The sequence below is a fragment of the Muscardinus avellanarius genome, assembly GCF_963383645.1.
Source record: "Muscardinus avellanarius genome assembly, chromosome: 14".
In the NCBI taxonomy this organism is placed as follows: domain Eukaryota; kingdom Metazoa; phylum Chordata; class Mammalia; order Rodentia; family Gliridae; genus Muscardinus; species Muscardinus avellanarius.
In genome coordinates this window covers 4,107,943-4,128,220 of record NC_137800.1, presented here as the reverse complement: position 1 = coordinate 4,128,220, position 20,278 = coordinate 4,107,943, and positions in this window count along the sequence as shown.

Genomic DNA, 20,278 nt, shown 5'->3' with positions numbered 1-20,278 from the left:
ACTGTTGCTGATGATATCGAACAATTTACCAAATTGTTCCCACCAACCAATACATGGGATTTTTACTTGGTCTACATCTTAAATAATATCATTTAAAACACTTAGGTAGCTGGGTGTGGTGGCACATGCTTGTCCCTGTGCTTGGGAGGCTGAGACAGAAGGATCGCACAGGTTCGAAGCCAGCCTCAGCTACTTAGTGAGGCTCTCAGCAACTTAGTGAGACCCTGTTTCTAAATAAAATATAAAATAGGTCTGGGAGTATAGCCCAGAGGTAGAAAAGCCCCTTGGTTCCACCCCCAGTACCACCAAATAAATAAATAAATAAATAAATAAATAAATAAAGCACTTGGGTATCTAGTAGTATTACATTGTGGTTTTAATTAATAAAATTAAGGACCTTTTATTATGTTTGGTGAACATTTATATTTTTTTCATGAAGTACCTACTCAAATATTTTTCTTACTCTTCTGTTGGGTCTCATTTTAATTTGTTTTCACTTAAAGTATTGCTGTTTCTTCCCCATATTCTTTATTAATAGAGAAAAAAGAGCTTGAAGTACAGGTGTAACCACAAAATATTCCATTGATCTTCATATGTGGCTATGGAAAATAGTCTTACTCCATCTCTCTGTTTGATGTACATTAACCATGATGGTGTCTGTGATACTCTAGAAGCTATTCTGGGGGCTGTTTGTGTCCTGGGTTTGGAAGAAAAGAAAATAGTCTTAGGCTTTAGAACAGTTTGAGAGTAGAAAGCACTGGTTATTTTACGGTTGTTAACAGCACTGATATTTTCTATTTCAGCTGGAGGCACCCATTTGTTTTCCTTTTAACAAAGTGACATGGCTTCTATTTCACTCACTGACTTTTTGTCATGGTCCCTTTAGAAATTCTGGCTCGTGGTTAGAGCTGTTTGGGAACTATACCGCTCCTATTGCATTCATTACATGAAACTCCCAAACGAGGTTTTCTGTTAGGGGCAAGAGACATCTGTGTTGACTTGGCTCAGGGTTAAGTTGTAGAATAATTCCAGAGTGGGGTAACGTAGAATCTCAGTGTCTTGTGGAGATGGGGAACATGAGAGACCATGAGAGCTCCTACTCTCTTACTGAAGGCAAAACTTGTTTTTAACTTTATCTTTGTACTTTAAGTATTTACCAAGTGCTTGGGAATTAGCAGGTGCTTGATACTTCTTGGATGCATGTGTGAAAGTTCATGAAAAGATAATTACATCATTATATTGAAGATTTTAATACACCGTTGTTATTTGGAGCAATTTAAAATGCTGGGATTTATTAGACATAATTTGTGTCTTGGGTTGTTTGTTGGTTTTGCAAGCAATTATTTCCCAGAAATCCCAAGGTATACTTTATAACTATTGAGATCCAGGAGACAGATTTCTTTCAATTCTCAGATGGTGTATGAATACACATGTCTCACATCACATATATTAAACTTCCTTTTAGCTCTTCAACAAAAACAAATATTTTCAGAATGGAAGTTCCTTGAAAGTGAAAATTTAATTTGAAATTTTGAATGAGAATCATTATAAAATTATTATCAAACGTTTTTAAAATTATAATCACACAATTGTGAACTTAAGTTGCCAATTTATTTTTATTAGACTTATATATTAACATGGTTAAAAAGTCAGGAGTATTATAAATTTTAGGATAAAAACTAGTGATCATTTACATTGTCCTGTCTTCAGTCCACCTTGATAGAGGTCAATTATTTTTGCTTTTGGCTAATTAAGTCTTGATTTTTATTTTCTGCTGCTTAAATAAATCCATTAGGTTTCATGTGTTGGTTTCTTTCTATAATGAAGATTTAACTCTTTTGTTTGTCCTCATTCACGATTTTTCTTTTCCCATGTTTATGACTGCATTACATTTCTTAAAGTAATAGACAGTATTTTTCTTAATGTCCATGACCTATTATACAATCCATTCATGTTCCTATTTGTTTCTCCTTCAGTAAATAATTACTTTGGATTGGCATAGATTTTTATGTTATTATTGTTAAAGATGAATAAAAATGGAGCCACTATTAAGATACCTCAAGACCGACTGTCCATTGTCACATAAGTACCATTTTAACCATGTTTCTTGGAAACTCACCCTAACCTAAGAAAAATACAAGGTGAGCTTTTGCTTTTGTCATCTTGCGTCAGCAAGATTAAGCTAACCAGCGTCAACGGCTCCATTTGTTGTAAGAAGGATTATATGGAAGTGTGAGGTCTGAGGCAGAGTCCAGGCTGGTGGTGAGTGCATGACCCCTGTAACCACAGACTTGCACTGTTCCCAAATAGTCATGGGTCTGTGCACCCCCTGTGTACTAGCAGGTGTGCAGACGTCTCGTGCATGAGCATTGCATATAGTCATGTGTGATGACTATGTGAAGCATGGCATCCACGTGCATGCCCACACTGATGCGGGGCTGTGCCATTTTTCCCAGAACCCTATATAAGAAATGGGTCTGCAAGAAAGTTGTTTCTTCTTCTTGCTGTTTCTTCTCCTCCAGATGGCAGTTCTGAAGTGTGTTCTTCCTGCTGGGAATCGCACTGCCTGCAACTATAGCGGGCTCTTGACTGGGCCCCTGACATGCAGTCAGTCAGGATATATATGGACATAATTCCTCTTTTGTGCACTACAAATTGCTGTAACTCCTGTAAAACTGAAGCCTCCTGCCAGTTTTCAGGTTTGCAGTTTTCAGATTGTGGGCTATTTTGTTGGAACAACTCATTTAAAAAATTCTACCTTGAAGATGGACATGATGGTGCATGCAACAGTATTTGTGAGGTTGAGATAGGAGGATCATAGGTTCCAATCCAGCCTCAGCAACTTAGCAAGACTCTTAGAAGCTTAGTGAGACCTTATTCAAAATATAAAAAAATAAAACAGGGTTGATGTGTATCTCAGAAGCAGCATGCCTCTGGGTTCAATTCCCAGTAACACTAAAAAGCAAGAAAAATGTTACCTTGATCTAATTTAATCATTGACAACATAGATAACTTTATTTGGAATGTACCAACAGATCTGCTAGAAGTTATTAATATTATTCTTTTGGTGTTAGGGATTTGAAACAGGTTCTCATTAAGTTGCTGAAGGTCTAAGTTGCTAAGACTGGTTGCAACCCTAGAATCCTCCTGTATGCACTCTCAGACATTGGAATTACAAGTGCACACCACCATGCCCAGGTAAAAATTATTTTCCAGGTGCTGAAAAGTACTAAATGTTCCACTATTAGTCCAAGAAGACTTCTTTTCTAGGCTGGTCTGTTCATATCTGGGGCAGAGCCTCTGGAGCATGCCTATAGAGTTATCAACCTGGTTGGTTCTCATTTCCTCTGGTCGGATCAATTCCGGCTCTTTTCTAGGTACATTTTCTAAATTCAATAGCTCATTTTCTGAAGCAAATACTCTGGTAACTTCATAAATAACAATTTTGATGGAGGTAAAATTATATATCAACATTTTAAAAGTTATACCCTTACTCATGTTGGATGGTCTGGCTAGATATAGAATTTAAATAATTAAAGACATAGCTTCACTGATTTCTTTTGATGTCATTGAGAAATTTGACTTCAATTTATATGGTCTTATAATTTCTCTCTAGAAGTTTTTCACTTTCATTTATTTTCTTTTTGTTTAGTTTTTGGAAAATTCACAATGATATGCTTTATTATTATTATTTTTTAAAATTTGGATAGGCCCAAACAAAATTTAATTTTAATTTGGAAATCCATATTATTCAGATTGGAAAATTTTTCTGATAATCAACTTTAGATAATTTCATAACTTCTGTTTCTTCTGTTTCTGGAACTTCTGTTTTCTTCAGGATTTCCCATGACTCTCCTTTATTTCCATATGTTATTTGTTTGTGTTTTATTGTTTTTAATTTTTTTCTCTTTTTCATATCTCCTGGCACTACTTCTATCTCCTTTCCTGTTCTATCTGCCCACTCACTGACTTTTTGGTTTTAAGTATTTTATTTTTTACTTCTGTAACATTTTTAAATTATTTGTTTCATAAATTACAGTTCATAAAAAATGATGGAGATTCTGCAGGCTCTGGCGAATTTGGGACTCTTCAAGACAGAAATGATGGGAATTTCCTCTCCTATATCACAGTTCTGATATTTCACTGAACTTAGCTTTTGACTTGGTTGCTTTGGAAGCTGGAGAGCCTGTTGAAAGGAGCTTAGAGTGTTTACCCAGTCTCCATTTTCAGACTCCCTGATCTGGTAAACATCTTTTTCTCCACAATTTTATTTTTCTTGCCTCCAGACCCACAGCTAAACTTAACTATATTCAGTGGTTTGGTCAATGTCTCCAAGGAAAAGAATCTCCAAATTCTCAGCTCACCCTTTAGCATTTCTTTGCTTTTTGGACTCTGTGCCCCTTTGGTCTTTGTTTATTCTGAATATTTAATGTCTGATTTTCTGCTGTAACTCACCCAACTCTTTTTTATTCTAAACTGAAGCTATATACCATTTCATACAGTGGAAAAAGGGATTTCCCTGTGTTGGAAAGGATTTTAGGTCCACTTAAAACTATACTGAATGCTTTGTGTTGTTTTTTTTTCCTCCCTCTTCCAACCTTTCTTTATTTTTTCCTGAATATTTTCATCCCCACCACTCTCTCAACTTTAAACAAGGTACCTTATGAGGGATAGCCCATGCTTTTTGTCTTATCATCTACCATCCAAAGAATCTGTCTAGTCTTCTAATCTGGGAAACCAAACAGAAGAATGTGTATAGAATGCTGAAGGGCTTTAACTGACATTTTTATATTTTAGAGTGTACTGTCAGATACACTTTCAGGCACTGGATTCCTCTTGAATCCACTCTGACTCTTAAAACTCCTCTGGGATCTTAAAAAGACACAACTCAGAAGCGACACCCAGAACACTCCAGAGGGAATCCCGGAAGGCTCCTTCTACCCTACTTTACCTGCTTCATCTAAGGAGTTAGAAATTCCATTTTCAGCCGGGCGTGGTGGCACACGCTTGTAATGCCAGCGCTTGGGAGGGTGAGACAGGAGGATCGCACAGGTTCGAAGCCAGCCTCAGCTACTTAGTGAGACCCTGTTTCCAAATTTAAAAATATAAAAATAGGTCTGGAAGTATAGCCCGGAGGTAGAAAGCCTCTGGGTTCCACCCCAGTACCACCAAAAAAAAAAAAAAAAAAAAAAAAAAAAAAAAAAAGAAATTCCATTTTCAAATACCACCTCTGAAACTTACCAAGTATGTCTTTTGACAATGCTCCAGGACCATGTTCTTTTTTGGAAAGACAGAAATATAGATGTATATCTGCTTGATTGAAGGTGGGGTGATGTAATTAAGCCCCCAGAACAGGGCCTTGGGCTGAGCGACTGCTCAGTACGTGTCTGTAATTCCGTTGTGGCTTTCCCACAGGGCCAAAGAGAGGAGAAAAGTAAAATAAGACGAATGAGTGACGGATACATCGTGATGTGTCCTGCGAGCATCTCCTACCACAAGCTGCGTTCCCGCTGCCCTTGGACCACAGCCCTTGTATCTTCCAAGACTGAAGCAGAGGTGTGGGTGGCATGGGCAGCACTTGCCTAACCTGTCCAAGGGAATTTAGACCAATGCCTTTGCTGGAGTTATTTAAGATTTTGGGAACTCTAGAGTGCTCTAAGGAAACCCAGCCTGAAAGCAACACAGGAGGGCTGAGGACTTCCGGAAATTTCATTCCTTTTTGTTTTCATCCTGTGAACATATGGCCAGAGGCAGTCGGCTCCATCAGCTAAATCATTTGCTAATGAAGCGGAGACCCATGAATGAGTTCTTGAGCTTCCAGCAGGGAAAGTTCCGTGTTCCTTTAACAGATGACACGTCTAAGTTTGGAAAGCTGCTGTCCACATCCTGGGTGACATGGTTAGTGGGTGTGGTCAGCTCAAGGTGAGACAGATGCAGCCCCTGGCTACTGAGGGTGAGTACATGGTACCTTCTCAGAAAAAAGCACTGCAAACTGATTCCCTGAAACCCCAAAGAAAGATTTATACCCAGTTATAGGAACTGCAGGAACACCTGGAGCAGAGGCAAGTAATTGCAATAACTTTTGAACTTAAAGATACTAAAATAAATACATAGCCATATTCTCTCCCCACCCCCACCTTGGTACTATAAATTGAGCCCAGAAACTCCATCATACTTTTTGAAAGAGGATCTTGCAAAGTAGCTAAGGCTGGCCTTGAACCCGTGACCCTCCTGTCTTAGCTTCCCAAGTACTGGGATCACAAGTCTGTCTCACCACACCTGGCTTAACCATATTCTTCTTTTTATTTGTAAGATAAAAATCTTACAAGTTTGTTTTTGACATTTTACTAACTTTCTATGTTTCCGTAGTAGCACAGGTAGATAAATTTTTGCTTGATTCAAAGTGAGTACAGACTAACTCTAAGGTGCTTGCAGAAAGGGGAAATGAATACTTTCCTTAATTTTGAAATTTTTATGTTGTTCATGTTCTTCATTCAAGACCTGTCAAACAGCTACTTCTTATTTCCAAATCTCACCATTACCTATGGAGCTTTCTGGAAAGTCGTGGTTTGGGGTGGAACATTTCCAAACCCTTGGGTGAGTTATGTGCTATTTGTCCTTTCTTTCTTTGTACCAGCCACCACCTGGCTCTTCCAGGGAATTTGTATTTGTCTGCTTCTGTCCACTCTGCTGGGAAGAATACAGCTGGACTTCTAGGTGCAGGGCAGGCATGTTGCCTGGCACCTTGGAGAAGGTACCAGGGATCTGATTGTAGCCTCAGGTAGTGTGACCTCGCGCAGATCTCTGGGCTCAGTTGATTTTGTTGTAAAAGTGGATGGTGCTAATTTTTCTTGCTGCCTTCCAGGGCTGATATGGATATTAATAAAGCAAATTGGTATGTTCAGGGTATGCTAATGAGTATGTAATTATTATGACTTGCATCAAAAGCAGGTGAGTGATTTTTCCACGGTGACCAAGGAACAAAAAGTACTCAGAGTTATGTGAATGCGTAGTTCTGGCATTCTGAGTTGGAGAGCGCACATTATAGCCTGGGCTTCTTGTCTCCATGGTCTGGTCTTTTCAACTCAAAATGCCCTTCTCCATCCATGCTTCTAGGCTTTCCCTTTCTCCCTCTCTCATATGTGAGCTGGACATTGTCCTTTGCATTCCCATGCCACATTGTTCAGAATAGTTTTGTAGCTCTTCTCACCTCCTTAATTATATGGGAATTTATTTATACTCTCGCCTTTTCTGTTAGATCATTGGTTTATTAGATGTATAAAGTAGGTAAGTTGAAGAAAAATAGCACTTATTAGAGTTAATTCTGTGCCAGGAGCTGTGATAAACTTTATACATTAATTCTTGTGTGGAATCCTGATAGCAACCATGTGTATGGGGTTGTAATTATTATTATCTCTATGTTAAAAAGAGGGGAAACAGGGTAATGTGTTTGATCTCACAAAATGATAAAATGGTAAATTCAGAGTCAGGCATCCTGTCTTCACAGTCTATTTTAGTTCAGTTGGGCTTCCATAATATATATATATTCAGACTATTATAACAGCATGTAACCAATATGCTTATATATGTATATATCAGTTATGACAATCTATATATCTATATCTATCTCTTACCTATAAATGGTTTAAACAAAAGAGTAACCTCCTTGGGCACTATTATCCGTTCCTGAGTAATTTAAACAAAAGGGATCCTTATTGATATATTGATAAAATGTAAAGGACCCATCAGTACCTGGAAGAAGGACAAAACATCCCAAATCATCTTGTGTCTATTGAAGTTATGTCATCTTCACACACCTTCTACTCAACCGTCATGAAAGTCTCCTATAAAAGAAGAGCCATGCATCTCCAAATGTGTCTCTCACGCTGGAGATGGCCCACATTCTCCCTTAAATATGTATTTCTTGCCTTCCTAAACAGATCACTTTCTAGGTCTCTGATTGGCACGTGCGGAAATTCTATCACCTAAACTAAATAAATTCCTGCCAGTCCTGAGTCGCATCCTCCTCTCCCCCGACCTCTTCTCTCTGCCACTGAGGATTCCTTTGCACCATTCACAGAATCAAGCCTTTTCCTTTGACAGTCTCAGGAAATAAAGGGTGTGTGTGGGGGGGGATAGCACAACATGATGATAAAGATATTGAGAATATAAGACTAGTAAGCATTATTGCTAATAGTACCCATGGGTATTACTTTCTTGTGTGACCTCTGTCCTGTGGCCAACAGATATTTCTCCTGCTTTTCTACTTCTAGGTTGGATAATTAACAGTTCATGGTATTTTGTAAGTGAGTGAATCGTCAGTGTGCTGCCTGGCCACCTTTCCAGATCTTTTGTGTGCTCTGTTGTCTGATCATTAGATAACTCTTTAAAGACAGTCAACAGTGCTTAAGATAATTATTAAGACTTGTAAATTCCTCAGAAACTTGAGACTAACAGAGCTGGCTAAATAGTCAAGGTATTGGGGAACTTGGCCACAGATTGCTGCATTAAAGTTACAGTTTTCATGTTCACCCTTTATGTCTCCTTTCTAACTACTTCTTTCATTTCTTCTATCCTACTTCATGATTACAAAACCTCACAAAGAAATAGTTAACTTCTCTACTGGCTTCCTTTGCTTTAGAGAATTTTGAGTCCTAGTATAAAAACTTTTATTTGAAATGAAGGTAGTTCTTTATTATTTATAAACCTGTTATTCACCAGGCAAAAGGATACAGCCATGTGGCATTTCAAAGAAATAGTATCAAATTTTATTTCATAAGAACACATGAAAAAGTAAAAGTGTTCATGGGATGCAAGTGTGGGAGTGTTCAGGAAGAGATGACCAAAGGGGTCATATCTATGACCCCCTCAAGCCTCTGCCCATTCACGTCCAAAGGGAGTGAACCAGATTCTGGAAACATCTTGAATTTTCTCATTCTTCTTGCATTTGCTGCCATAAATGCTCGGTTTACGCTTGCAGTGATGGGCTCAGGTAACTGTGGGACTCATGGCCGCAGCTTCTCTTATTCCCTTGGGTAACTTGCTGGTCCACCCATCGCCTGGCCCCTTCCCATGTCATAAGCTCCTTTTCTTTCTCACTGAACTTTCTGTGGACTTCACAAGTCCTGCTCAGGGATCTGACTGGGGATTTTCTTCACACTAACCAATTCTTTGATACCAATTGAGTGCCCAACAATTCAGTTAAACTTTGATACCACCTATGTAGGTGGACTTAGCCTAGAATCCACAGTGTAAGGACTCTGTTCCACAAGCCACCCTGCTTTAGACACCGAGCGCAAGTCCTTGGCTATCCTTGTCTCTAGCTATGAGCCAAAAGATTCCCACAACTTCTTCTTGTGTTAATAACTTTTTGGAACACCTCACAGCTGAGCTTTTTTCCTCTGCAGAAACACCATCCTCACAGTGTCTTGAGGTGTTTGCAGCCCAGGAGCTTTCCAATCTATTGTGTAGAAGTTTTATGAAAGTTTCTTCATGTGGACATGACCGATTAACTCATCAATCACTGGTGATGGACTTGATCTACACCCTTCTGACCTCCAAGGAGGTAGGGTGCTGGGCTGCAGTTTCTGAACTTGTAATCAGGGCTTCCTTTTGCTAGCAACCAGTCCACAAACTGATGCTATCTGGGACCCCTCCTCAGGGATGCCTCATAGATGCAAGGTTTCAAAAGTCCAGTGCCAGGGGCGGAGGATAAAGACCAAATATCTTCCATGATACCACACTGTTGAAGTGCCTTCAGTGAGCAAACATGAGCACTTGGAACACTCTGGGGTGAGCAGGGGTCTAGGCAACATGACCCGGGGCAGAAGATCTTGTTAATGACTTCTTAGCTGGTGGCTTCCTGCAGCCACTCTGAAGATGTCCAGGCATAGTAAGCCATCAGTTTATCCAAAAGCAGATCTCAGCTTGGTGATGCAGGTCCCTACCTTCGGTACTGGTTCTCCAGAGATCTGCTCACACATCATCATTTCCTTTAAGCTATGTGTTCAGGGGAACTTGGGCTCAGGCACTGCAGTGACATTTTAGTGGTTTCCAGAGTTTATAAAATGTTTCCTTTTACCAGAGGGAGTAATAAACTAGGCAGGTGAAAAGGTTAACTTGGCTTCTTCCTTGAGGTCATATTCTGAAAATATGGCATATTGAGCTAGAATTTTCTCCCTTCCTGCTTCAATACTTGCCAAGTTCGCTAATAAAATTTCTATATCTATATCTAGGTATATTTAAATATGTATATTTGAAATTTGTATATATGCATTTTAATGTATATATTATACATGTATATTTGAAAGAAAAGAGAAGAAATACCTGGTGTTGAACCAGAATTAAATGGTTAAAACCAACCTCTAAACTTGAACAATGAATACTTAGTGACCTACAGTCTAGCTTGATGTGCAGACTGGTCCTAGCCTAACCTGAGTTCACTCTTGTAGCTAAGCAACTGAGTCTCAGCCAATCACAGAACCTACCCCTTCCACAAATCCCAGGCCAAGGGCAGCAAGACAGTCAAGTGTCCTCTGTGTGTCAGTTCCTGGCTTTCTGGCTACAGAGCAGCTCACCACATTGTAAGAAGCAGATCTTGAAGGGTCTCAGTGTGGAATATTGCCTGGTTCTTGAATCTGCGACCCCCCTCTCTTTCCTCAAGCAACCTTTGTCACAATAAGCATGTTTTTCTCTTATCATTAGCATAAAGAAAGGAGAAAGAGAGTCTCAGGGCAAAACTCTCAGAAGCCCAGTGTGGACAGAGCACAGACCCAGATGGGGAGTTTAGATTTGAGAGTGCTCAGGAATAGAGAGGGGCCCTGAAGAAGAGCAGGATGGAAGGCTGAGACCTCTGTGAAAGCTGAGATCCCACGAAGGAGGCCTTTTCTAGGTAAATAATTTTGGAAAACCTCATCTGCTGTCCTAACATGGGAACCAACAAGACCAAAAAAAAAAAAAATGACAAAGTACAGAAAGAGATCATGAGATCATTCCTCAGGGGACAGAGTGAGCAGACTATAGGAAAGTGGAGTTAAAAAGAAATGTGATAGCAAGTTTGTCAGAGATATAAAGTGAGTATGCTTTTAAGAGAGAAATGAAGCTGTAGCAATTAGAAAATAAAGTGCTGAGATAGAAATGCATATAAATCAGACTGACTCTGGAAAGAAACAGAGGTGTGTTTAGACACAGAGAAATGTGGGTTTCTGCAGGGGAGGGGAGAGAAACAAAAGATGGGGAAAGAGAGGGGTAGACACATTTAGATCACCACTTGGGATGTGTGGCTTCGAATTTTCAGAGTCTTATTAAGGTAAAAAATAAAAATCCATCCTTAGATACATTATGAAACTGGAATTTCAAAGAGAAATGAAAAAGTCTTTAAAAGGTTTTATTATATAAATCACCTTAAATTTTGTTTGTATAGATCTGAGAATAGCTTTTCTAAAGATGCTGGAAGGAAAGAAAAAAATATCTAGAATTCAAGAACTATTAAATCCTACCCAGGATTGAGGACAAAACATATATTTTCAAAGGCTGAATGGATTCCTCAGAAATTCTCATAAGAACCATTAAATAAAAATATCCACCCCCTAGGAGAAGGTGATGAGACGCAAGTATTAATGCTTAACAAAATTAACAATAAAGTGTGTGGGCAATTTTATAAGTCAAAATAAGTCAATGAGCCAAGCATGGCACCGAACACCTGTAATCTCAGTCGTTGGAGAGTTGAGGTCAGCATGCAGCAACTTGGCAAGATCTTGTTTCATAATAAAAAATTAAACAGGTCTGGGCATGCAACTCAGAGGTATAACACCTCTGGGCTCAATTCTCAGTAGCCTTCCACCTCCCCTTATCAATGAGAACAAAGGAATCTTGCCCAGTTTGGATTTTAAGGATAGGGTAAAATATAATACTAGGTGGAGATGACAAAGAGGCAGAATCATGATGATGATTCAAACACTCTAAACTTCTTTTTCTTTCTTTTTTTTTCTAACAAGTATTAATGCTTGTTGGCAGGGCTGTCCTTCCTCTTGGTGGCTGCTGGAGGCTCTTGGCAATCCTGGGGTGCAGATGATGCTTCTCTCTAGCCTCTGCCTCTACGGGCACATTGTCATCTTCCATCTGTGTGAAGTCTCTTTTTGGTTCCTCTATGAGAGTATACAAGGCCCAGATGGATGGTCCAGGACAAGCTACTCTCAAGGTTTTTATCATCGTTTCTCAATGTATTTTTTCTTTCTTTTTTTTTTCTATATTAGGGAACATTCACAGGCTTTGTGAAGATGGGTATTTCTGGTGCATGGTCATTTCTTGTCTTCCAGTGAGATTGGCCTCCATGACAATATTATTATTAATTCGTGTCAATTTGTTAACTAACACAAATTTGTTGGTTTTTCTCTCTATACTATCATACTTTTCCACTTGCATATAATGCTTTATAAGATCCCATCCCAAACCAACCACATGAGCCCAAATCTTTGTTTAGGGGTTGACTTTTAAGGAGAAATAAAGCTAAGAAAACTTTATAAAAGGTTGTTTTAAAACACTTTTCTCAGTTAGTACTTAGTAAGTAGAACAAAAATCTTTAACAAGGTTAAAGAACACACAAAGGATTCAGTGGATTGGACTGTATGAATTTCTAGTATGACTTTCAACGTTTAATATATGGCAGACATGTATCCGTCATGCCAACTGATAGATTATATAACTCGTTCAAGATCACAGACCTGGTGAGTGTCAGAGTTAAGGCTTAGAGCCTCCATCCTAAGCATTTTGTTCCAGATCCCCGCACCTGATAATTACTATAAAAACAACACAAGGACATTTATAAAGATTATTTGTTAAGCCAAAATGATGACCTAATAAACTATAAGAATCAATATTAAAAGGCCATGTTCTAGAACCAAAATGAGTTCTGGAAACAAATCACAAACAGTTCCAAAGCTCCCAGTTTTGGGCACACATGCAAACAAACCCATCTCGCGTCTCCCTCATTGATGGGTAAAAAGATGCTATCTGTGTACTTATGTACTGGTAACCGAATGGTAATGCAAACTGTCCATAGCCAGCATGAAAACGTAGCCCCAAATCAACACTTATGTAGAAACGCATATTTCTGATGTTTATAAAAGAAGACTGAGAAGTCAGCGGAGGATTCTGTGTTCCACTTGTAAAGATAGAGTAAGAAACACCCAGGATAAAGAACTAGAAAAGGGCAGACATTGGAGGATGTGGAGGATATTAGCACTGGCCTTCCACATCAGCTACCCTGCAGAGCACATCTATTAAGGAGGGAGAAGAGAAGGTCCACCCACTGCAGATTTCTTGTTGGTTCATCAGGAGCTTTCCAAGGAAGGACAAGCATCAGTTCTGTGGCTGGCATGGGGAAAATATCAGCTGGATGATGTATCAAACCTGTTGTTGAGTCAGCGAAAACAAGTCCAGGGAACAGCAGGGACAATCCCCCCTGAGGCTGTGTCCACAGAGACCTGGGCTTGGCTCCTGGACACGGTGAGGACGCCTAGTGCAATCTCCCCTGCTCACCACTCCCTGACTTCCTCCTGTGGGTAGATATAATACAATATAATACAATAGACACTTCCAGAAGGAACCAGAGACCACGCTCAGGGACGCCAGGAGCCAGCAGGGTACGCTTGTTAAGTCCCAGCTGAGGGCTGGGACCGAAGAAGAACAGAGCATTCACATTGATTTTTATATATTTAATATGGCTAGAGTTAATGGCTTATAGATTTTTGCAACATTAAGCTCAGTTAGAGGTGTTGGCTTTAAGCCATCTCTTCAAAGAATGCCCTTTTTTTCCCTTTTGAGCCTGACTAGAAGCCTCACTGTTTCATTTCCCAAGTGTACTCCTGAAATCTCAGAAGACAAGAATGTCAAGGAACCATCACAAAAGTTTTATTCCATTTACAATGTGTGCTCGGGATATTGGTGATGGGACGTTGGTGAACTCTTTTCTCTGCTTAGTCTGTGAGCGTTCATCTTCTCTGTTCCATCTGGTCCAATGCCTGTTTAAGGGTGAGCTTACAGAGCACAGGATAATTATTTGTGATTCCTTCAGACTTCTCTTACATCAGATCAACTTGCTAACCATCTCTAGTGAGATCCCAGTATTATGATTCCTTCGTATTCAAACTGTAGGGAACAATGAAAATTTAGTTATCTTTTGGTTTTTATTATTATTTTCTAAATATGAGGCAGGTTTTAAGGATCTTGGAATGCTGATTTCTGATTTAGAAGAACTATCAACCATGTTACTGAGGAGGGATATATATATATATATATATATATATATTTGACCCAAAGTGTTTAGAATTATGGTGATACATGCCTGTAATCTTAGTAGTTGGGAGGCTGAAACAGGAAGGTAGCAGGTTAAAGGTCAGTCCTAGTAACTTATCCCTTGTTTCAAAATAAAAAATGGACAAATGGACTGGGAGAGTATCATAGAAGTAGCATGGCCCTAGTTTCAATCTTCAGCAATAATAATAATACCGGCATAAAATAACCAAAAAATTAAAACTGAAAATTGAGGGTGAGGAATAATAACCCAAACTGGGAAAGTGAGTTTGGGATAGAGAACACCCGTTAGGATGCTGAGTGAACCTGAAGATAAACGTGAGAACAATGGGAGAGCTAGCCCAGGAGTGGTTTGCAGGGGCCATCAGCCAGGACGGGATCCCCAGCTCAGTGCTGCGGTGTGAGGAATGGGCAGAGGGCTCTGAAGACTTCAGAAATGTATCAATGGAGGAGGCACATCGCTTCCTACCTTTACATCCAGGTGCAACTGAAATGCACGCCTGTGACCACCACGCGTGTGGTGGTGTGTACCTACACCCACCTGCAAGCATTGTTCAAGGTGTAGCTTAAACTGTAAGGTCTATTCAGCATCTTGTTTTGACAGAGTTAATGGTCAAATTCAAATGTCAAATATTTAAAGCAGGGGCCGGCCGTGGTGGTGCATGCTTGAAATCCCAGGACTTGGGAGCCTGAGACAGGAGGATTGCAGGTTTGCGGCCAGCCTCAGCAACTTAGTGAGACCCTGTTTCCAAATATAAAATAAAATAGGTCTGGGGATGTAGCCCAGAGGTAGAAGCCACCTGGGTTTCATCTCTCATACTACACAAAAAAATTTTAAAGCAAAGTTTCTCGATTAATGTTCTAACTCTAGTTTTATTTCAAAAACATTTGAGTCATTTACTTACTTTACTTATACATGATAGCTCCATTATGTATGTAATACATTGTATTATATATGTATAATTTTTATGTATTATATACATTTATATATAATTTCTGTAAAATGTATGTAAATTAAAGAGAAATTTTAAAATGTTAGTTACTTAACTGGTTTTTAAGTAGTTTTCATAAGGAGAACAAAAGATGATTTGTAAGTGAAAATACATATTTATTTATATCAGCATTTCAATTTAAAAAGGAACATGTTATTTTTTAAGAGTTTTCTTCTTCTTTTTTTTTTGTAGGTCTGGGGATGAAACCCAGGGGCATTCAACCTCTGAGCTACACTCTTACCCTAGTTTTTATTCTTTAATTTGAAACAGGGTCTCAGTAAGTTGTGGAGGTCCTCACTAAATAGCTGAGGCTGGGTCTCAGCCTCCTGAATGCTGGGATTACAAGCATGTGCCACCAGGCCAGGCTAAGAATTACTTCTAATATAGAAAAAGTTTTCTAGTTCAGGTTATCAACCAGTTATAATTGCACATGTATACTGAATATATATACACATTTGTATATGTAATAGTGCACACACGTGCGCGCACACACTATATATAGTAGTGTGGCATTACCATTCACAATTGTGTATATATTCACAGTGTTGTATGACCATTACCACTATTTTTCTAGCCTGTCTTCCTCTTCTGAATACAAAGCTCCATGTCCATTAAGTATTAGCTACTTATTCTTTTCTCCCTAAAGTCCCTGAGGAAAACAATCACTACATTTTCTTTCATTGTGAATTTGATTACTCTGAATACTTCCTATAAGGAAAATGACTAGTATTTGTCTTTTTATGTCTGGCTTATTTTGTGCAGCATAATAACCTCAGGGTTCATCCATACTGGATCTGTGTCCGCATTTCAATTTATAATTGCTTATTTATATCTATATTCCACTAAACAGTGTTTTCCTTGAGGACAAGGATCAAAATTTTCTTTTCTTTTGGCATTTCCAGTGCCAAGGAAATATTTATTCCTGACACATGCGCAACTTAACATTTACAAGTTTAACTCATTTTTTGGTAATCATTTTATCAGCATCCCCAATTAAAAAAAATTTTGTGTTCCCCGAATTATAAAAAAGTTAAATTGTTCCTCAATGTGCCATCTCAAAATTCCTGAGTCAGCATGCTTCAGACACCAATCTGTAGCTGCTTAAGTTTGTATAATTTCAGGGAACAGAGCTATTGCCCATTAGAGAAGAGTTATTTTCCCGAACTGGTGATGTCTTAAGTGGAGGAGTACCATTAAGCTCCCTTCCGTGACGACACATTTGTAGATGCTGATGACTCCGTGTTTTGGAGAAATTCGCTTAGTCATGTTTTCAGGTACATAATTCAGCTTGAGGACGGTATTTCAAAATGAATATCTATTGTGTTACAAATTATTGAGTAGGTCTTCCTTAAGTGCACCATGCATTCTTGACAGCCAAGGTTCTATTTTTCTTACTTAGAAAGCAAGCTTTTGTTTCATCCAGTTATTGTCTATAAAGATTGATTTTGTGTCTATAAACATTGGTGTCTAGAAATATTGTCTATAAATATTTATCGTGTTATTGGTCTCTGCAAGAGCCAACAGGCAATTCCTCAGGATTTAGACCGGTCACGTCTCTGTGTTTCCCCAAGTCTGGCTCTCCTTCTGAAAGGCAGAGGCTCATTTCTCAGGTGTGGGCTGGGAAAGTGCAAGAGTCCATTTAAAATCTGCTAAGTGACTAATTGGTATTAAACTGTGCTGGCATTCTCCATGATTTAATTGTATTTTTCACATCTACATTTCTGGTACAGTTAAAATGGAAATTGACTCTTCCATTTTTTTTTTCAGGTTAGCAGTCAAAAAGGATTTCTTATTTTTGGTTCAGATAATTCTTTTCTCCTTTTTGGTTTCTGTTGCCTAGGACTTCATGCTCTCCCTCCTCATCTCTGTCAGGTAGAGCTTTCAAAAGTTGATGGCTTTCTACTCCATCTTGAAGATGCAGAGTCATCCTGGGTAGTCTTCTGTTCCATATTTCCATACTCAAAATTATTTTTTTCTCCCACACCTTCATAATGTGTGCTTTTGGTTAATTTTCTTCAACATTTTTGACTCCAAAACCAAAGTAATGGTATTCCTCATGAGATTCTTAATAGAAAGAATGAGATAAGGGATTTTAAGAGTGTACTTGATACAGGAAAGCTAACTTCTTTGTCCTCTTAATTCCACTTGAATTGGATTTTATTTCTGCTTCTTCAGAAGTGTAAATATCCTGAGTCTAAGAATTAAGTCTCTACTTAATTTTCAGCAGTCCTATACGATATATGCTATAGATAGTATGATTGATTTATTTAATAATTACTTGGTGGGCAGGCATACCGGTGTGTCTCTGTAATCCCCGTACTTGAGAGGCTGAAACTGGGGGATCACAGGTTCAAGGCCAACTTCAGGAACATAGCAAGACTCTCAATAACCTAGCAAGACTCTGTTTCAAAATAAAAATTAAAAAGTCCTGGGAGTGTGGTCTGGAGGCAGAACATCCCTGGGCTCAATCTCCAGTACCATACACACAAAATAGTAGTAGTGGTAGTAGTAATATAGTAGTAATACTCACAATGTAATTCCAGGAAAAGACATAAGCATTCAGTTTTCCCTACCTGGTCACTCTGTATTTGTCTTGTAGTAGATGAATGAATTAATATCTTCATAGATTTAACTTTTCATGATAATGAGTTTTCAGTTCTCATAGTCACACTATGATATTCTTTCTATTTGTTTATGAGATAATTCTATTAATTTTCAAACAGCCGAGTCCCCATTCCATTTGTCAAGAAGTCAAGAATGCTCATCTTACAGTGTTTTAAAAGACCAGTTACCACAAAGGTCCTAGTCTTTAGCCGTCCTTGTGTTTTGAGTCATTAGAGCACAGACCATCCAATCAGGACTTGCTTTTCACTTGAGGAGATTTATCTTTTGACCAAAAATTAGAAAAAACTAATTTCAGTCTTTTCATATTCTGAGAGGAATCTTTTTTTTTTTGGAATTTTCTCATAGGTGTATGATGGTGTAATAACTGTATAAACAGCCCACATGAACACAGTACCTGCTAATTTCAAAAATACTTTGATGCATTTTAAACATTCAGACAGTCAAAATAATTTTGCCAATTTGAATTTATGCCTTGGAAAAGTTCTTGCATCCCACCCAGTGTGTGTATTATTGTCGAAGTAGATTTGTAGATATATGATTTGCTTGTTCCATAAGTTTCAGTTCCTTCTGAACATTTTCAGTTCCAAGTTTTATGCTGATCTTTCAAGTGTACATTTATTGGAAGTGAAAAGGAGTATGACTATGTAGGTCAGTCTTTGTGTGTTAGGTTATTATTCTTGATATCCTCTTCATTTTATTTTTTAAAATTGTGGTAAGAACACTCAACATGGGCTTCATCTTCTTCACCTCTCTTCAAGTGCACAAGGCAGTATTGTTAACTATGGGCACATCATTGCATAGCAGATGTTTAGAAGAATCCATTTTTATGTAACTGAAACTTTATATTTGGGGAACAGATATTTTAATTTTTCTTCTCCCCCAAAGTCTGGCAACCACTATTCCACTCTGGATTTATCAGTTTAACTATTTTAGATATCTCATATATGTAGAATAATACAGTAACTTTTGGTGATTGGTTTATTTCACTTAGCATACTGTCCTCCAGGTTCAGCCAAGTTATACCTAAAAAAAGTTGAAAAAGATAGGAAAGAAATATCTTCACTCACATGTTTATTACATCCCAGTTTACAATAGATGAGGTTTGGTAGCAATCTATGTGCCCATCGATGCATGAACTGGTAAAGAAGTTGTGATATATAAATATGCTGGAACATTATTCAGGATATGAAAGGAGAACGTATTCAGGATATCATCACACAGTCATGGATTTATTTTAGTTATATATATACAGCTTCATCCTCAAAAATATTTTGAGACAGTTTATAATAATACATATGGTACAACATATGTCAGAGAAGAATTGTAAAGTAAGACTCCTGGGTAATAGAAGGTATCCTGAGCATTTCTTATGGTCAAACAACACTCCATTGTATGGGTATAGTGCATTTTCTTTATCCATTCATTGATGTATAGGTTTTCAGGAGAAAGGATACATTTGGTGCAAAGCCCTACACTGGAGCTTGGGCTCTCAGCGAGTGCCACCCAACAGGCCAAGGTGTGGGAGCTCTGTGAGCGTCCAGGGCAAGAGCGTGTCAGCGCCAGCCAGGTGAGGCCAAAGGTGGTGGGATTATGAACAGGAGATTTTAGTTATTTCTGATAGAAGAAAGTCAAGGCAAAGTATTACAGCAAATCAATCCTCTTCATGTGGCAGCACCCTGAGACTGGCCATTTCTTGAGATCGGAGGGACAGGTCTTTGGTGTTCTTGAATTTTTCCTATAAGCCAGAAGAACATGAATATAGATATTAGGAAAATATATGAAAGACAAAATGTGCTTTGCGGACACCTACAAAAAACAAGGCAAGAGAGCCAAGAACTCGTTCTGAACGGGGCGCTAAATGCCATCTTGTTATTTGTTATTTCCATTATTATTTTTAATACATACTTTTGTTGGTGCCTTGGTGCCATAATGTAGTTCGAGTGATAGTGCCATGCACGCCAGCCGCACTCGGGCAGCTTCCCCTGGGTCCTTCCCCTTTCCCCGCATGACATTGAGACTGGCCTTGGTGTTCTCACATGTGTACATAACATAATGGAAATGCCTTCTGGTTAATCTTCCCTTCCACCAGCACCACCCTCCCCTGGGCCATCTCCCCATGGGAGTTTCTCCTTCATTATCTAAAGTCCCTCTTGTATTCTGCTTATTCCTTAGCTTCCAAATATGAGAAGACACCTAGTGCAGATGCTATGGAGCTGAGCGTGGAGATTCCAGGAAACTGGGAATAGATCCACCGCGTAATCCAGCTATACCACTGCTGAGCGAGCATCATCCCAGAGACCTGGAATCAGAATGTAAGTCATACAGCACATCCGTGTTCATAGCAGCAC